The sequence below is a fragment of the Pongo pygmaeus genome, chromosome 20, assembly GCF_028885625.2.
Source record: "Pongo pygmaeus isolate AG05252 chromosome 20, NHGRI_mPonPyg2-v2.0_pri, whole genome shotgun sequence".
In the NCBI taxonomy this organism is placed as follows: Eukaryota; Metazoa; Chordata; class Mammalia; order Primates; family Hominidae; genus Pongo; species Pongo pygmaeus.
In genome coordinates, this window is record NC_072393.2 from 50,736,334 (window position 1) to 50,740,418 (window position 4,085).

Below are 4,085 nucleotides of genomic sequence, written 5' to 3' on the forward strand. Positions count from 1 at the left end.
GTGGTGGCGTGCACCTGTAATCCCAGCTACTCAGGAGGGTGAGGCAGGAGAATAGCTTGAACTCAGGAGGCAGGGGTTGCAGTGAGCCAAGATCACGTCACTGCACTCCAGCCTAGGAGACAGAGCGAGAGTCCATCTCAAAAAAATAAAAAATAAAAATAAAAAAATCCTGTTGCTGCCATACAAACTGCCACACAAACTGCCACAAACTAGGTGGCTTAAAACAACAGAAATGTATTCCTTTACAGTTCTGAAGGCCAGAAGTCCAAAATCAAGGCGTCGGCAGGACCACACTCACCAAAAACTGTAGGGGAGAATCCTTCCTTGCCTCTTCCAGCTTCTGGTAGCCCCAAGCATTCCTCAGCTTGTGGCTGCATCAGTTCAGTCTCTGCCTCTGTCTTCACATGATCTTCTCCTTTGTGTGTCCATGTCTTCTTCTCTGTCTCTTATAAGGACATTTGTCACTGAGCACAGTGGCTCATGCTTGCAATCCCAGCACTTTGGGGAAGGCAAGGTGGGAGAATCATTTGAGGCCAGGAGTTCAAGACCAGCCCAGACAACATAGCAACACCCTCTCTTGAAGGGAAGGGAAGGGGAGGGGAAGGGAGGAAAGAGGGAGAGGAAGGAAGGAAGGAAGGCAGAAAGGAAGGAAGGAAGGAAGGAAGGAAGCAAGGGAGGGAGGGAGGCAGGAAGGGAGGGAGGGAGGGAGGGAGGGAGGGAGGGAGGGAAGATTCTTTCTATGTTTCCTGGTCAACATAGTGAGATGCTGTCTCTACAAAAGATCAAAAAATGTGTTGGCTGAGCATGAGCATGGTGGTGTGTGCCTGCAGTCCCAGCTACTTAGGAGGCTGAGGTTCAAGCATCACTTGAGCCCGGGATGTCAAGGCTGCAGTGAACTATGATCATACCACTTCATTCCAGCCCGGGTGCCAGAGGGAGATCCTGTCTCTTGTTTTGTTTTGTTGTTGTTACCAAGTCTCACTCTGTTGCACAGGCTGGAGGAGTGCAGTGGTGCAATCTCTGCTCACTGCAACCTCCGTCTCCCAGGTTCAAGCGATTCTCCTGCCTCAGCCTCCCAAGTAGCTGGAATTACAGGCATGCACCATCATGCCCAGCTAGTTTTTTATTTTATTTATTTATTTATTTATTTGAGATGGAGTCTCGCTCTGTCGCCCAGGCTGGAGTGCAGCAGTGCAATCTCGGCTCACTACAAGCTCCACCTCCTGGATTCACGCCATTCTCCTGCCTCAGCCTCCCAAGTAGCTGGGACTACAGGCGCCCGCCACCACATCCGGCTAATTTTTTGTATTTTTAGTAGAGACAGGGTTTCACCACGTTGGTCAGGCTGGTCTCAAACTCCGACCCCAGGGGATCCGCCCGCCTCAGCCTCCCAGAGTGCTGGGATTACAGACATGAGCCACCGCACCCAGTCAATATTTATGTTTAATCCTTAGAGCAACTTGCATGTTTGCTCCAAGGTTTAAACATGAATACTAGCCAAGCTAATTGTGTTCCTCTCCTCCTATGCAGTGGCAGCAAACAGCAGTGCCCTCAGTAGTATACGCAGCCTGCTGCGTGTAGGGGTGGCCTTAAGGGACCTTGGAGATAGCCCTTTCCAATGTATGTTCATGTTTCTGATCTTGACCTCACCCCAGTCTAGACTCCAGACAGGTATGCGAGGCGCCTTGGAAAGCCCCAGGGTGTGGTGGCCAGGGTTCACATTGGCTAAGGCATCATGTCCGTCCGCACCAAGCTGCAGAACATGGAACATGTGATTGAGGCCCTACCCAGGGCCAAGTTCAAGTTCCCTGGCCACCAGAAGACCCACATCTCAAGGCGGTGGGACTTTACCAAGTTTAGTGCAAATGAATGTGAAGACACGGTGGCTGAGAAGTAGTTCATCCCAGATGGCTGTGGCATCAGATACATCCCCAATCATGGGCCCCTGGAATAGTGGCAAGCCCTGCTTACTCACACCCACCAATAAATCCTGCTTCCTGTCCAAACCGAAAAAAAAAAAATGAACGGGACACAGTGGCTCACGCCTGTAATCCTAGCACTTTGGGAGCTGGAGGTGGGCAGGTCGATTGAGCCCAGGAGTTCAAGACCAGCCTGGGCAATATGGTGAAACCCTGTCTCTCCACAAAAAAACAAAAAACAAAAAAAGCAAAAATTAGCCGGTGTGGTGGTGCATGCCTGTAGTCCCACCCACTGGGGAGGCCGAGGTGGGAGGATCACTTGAGCCCAAGAGGTCAAGGCTGCAGTGAATCAAGATTGCGCCACTGCATTCCAGCCTGGGTGACAGAGAGAGACCTTGTCTCAAAAAAAAAAAAAAAAAAAGGTGGGGGGGAATAAATTTTGTGCAATACTTATTACAGGCCATGGTGCTGAGTAAGAGCTTCCTAAATGGGAATTGCTGTTGCCATCATCTAAGAATTTTTGACAGTTTTGAGGTCAGAGGAAACAAAGTAGAGATGATGAGACTTTTTCTTTGTCCTGGTAGAAAAATGGAACAATGAGGTCATAGCCTAGATGTGTGTTTTAGCTACATTTTTTTATTCCATGGTTGTAACCAAATTAAATAATATAGCTGGGCATGGTGGCACACACCTATAGTCATAGCTACTCGAGAGGGAGGCTGAGGCATGAGGATCACTTGAGCCCAGGAGTTTGAGACCAGCCTGGGCAACATAGGGAGAGCCCATCTCTTGAAAGAGTGAAGTGGCTCGCATCTGTAATTCCAGCACTTTTGGAGGCTAAGGCAGGAGAATTGTTTGAGCCCAGGAGTTTGAGATCAGCCTGGGCCACATAGCAAGATCCTGTCTCTACAAAAAAAAAAAAAAAAACTATATTAGGTGCCTGTGGTCCTAGCTATTCAAAGGCTGAGTCAGGGCGCAGTGGCTCACGCCTGTAATCCCAGAAGTTTGGGAGGCCGAGGCAGGCGGATCACGAGGTCAGGAGATCGAGACCATCCTGGCTAACATGGTGAAACTCCGTCTCTACGAAAAATACAAAAACAAAATTAGCCAGGTGTGGCGGCGGGCACCTGTAGTCCCAGCTACTCGGGAGGCTGAGGTGGGAGAATGAGGTGAACCCAGGAGGCGGAGCTTGCAGTGAGACGAGATCGCACCACTGCACTCCAGCCTGGGTGACAGAGGAGACTCCATCTCAAAAAAATAAAAATAAAATAAAAAATAAAAAAATAAATTTAAAAAAAAGGCTGAGAATGAAGCTGCAATGAGCTATGATTGCACCACTGCACTCCAGCCTAGACAACGGAGAGAGACCCTATCTTTAAAAAATATATAAAACAAAGAGCCTGAGTAACATGACAAAAGCCTGGGTAACATGGTGGAACCCTATCTCTACAAAAAAACACAAAAATTAACCAGGCATGGTGGCATGCATCTGCAGTCCCAGCTACTCAGGAGGCTGAGGTAGGAGGACCACTTGACACCGAGAGGTCAGGGCTACAGTGACCTATGATTGCACCACTATGCTCCAGCCTGGGTGACAGAGTGAGACCCTGTCTTTAAAAATATAATAAATAAAAGAAGAAATATAGTAGCTTTTTTTTTTTTTTTTTTTTTTTGAGACAGAGTCTTGCTCTGTCACCCAGGCTGAAGTGCAGTGGCAGCATCTCAGTTCACTGCAACCTCTGCCTCCCAGGTTCAAGCAATTCTCCTGCCTCAGCCTCCCAAGTGGCTGGGATTACAGGCGCCTGCCACCACACCTGGCTAATTTTTGTATTTTTAGTAGTGATGGGGTTTCGCCATGTTGGTCAGACTGGTCTTGAACTCCCGACCTCAGGTGATCCACCCACCTCGGCCTCCCAAAGTGCTGGGATTACAGGCATGTAATTACCAAGTCCAGCCTATAGTAGCTTAAATAAGATGAAAGTCTATTTTTCTGTCATGTAAAGGCCTAGTGAACACCCACATCTAGAATAGTAGCCAAGGATGTCAGAGATCGAGGCTCCTTCTACCTGGTTGTTCTGCTGCCCTCACCTCACACTTCCATTGTGTGGTCCAAAATGGCTGCTCCAGCTCCCACCAACACATCCACATTCCAACCATTGGGAAGAA

At 48.7% G+C, this 4,085-nt stretch overlaps 1 pseudogene; it reads left to right on the plus strand.

Annotated features, from left to right (window-relative positions):
- The first annotated feature begins 1,486 nt into the window (after positions 1-1,486).
- Positions 1,487-1,611, plus strand: LOC129021288 (small nucleolar RNA SNORA70; annotated as a pseudogene).
- The last annotated feature ends 2,474 nt before the right edge of the window (positions 1,612-4,085 follow it).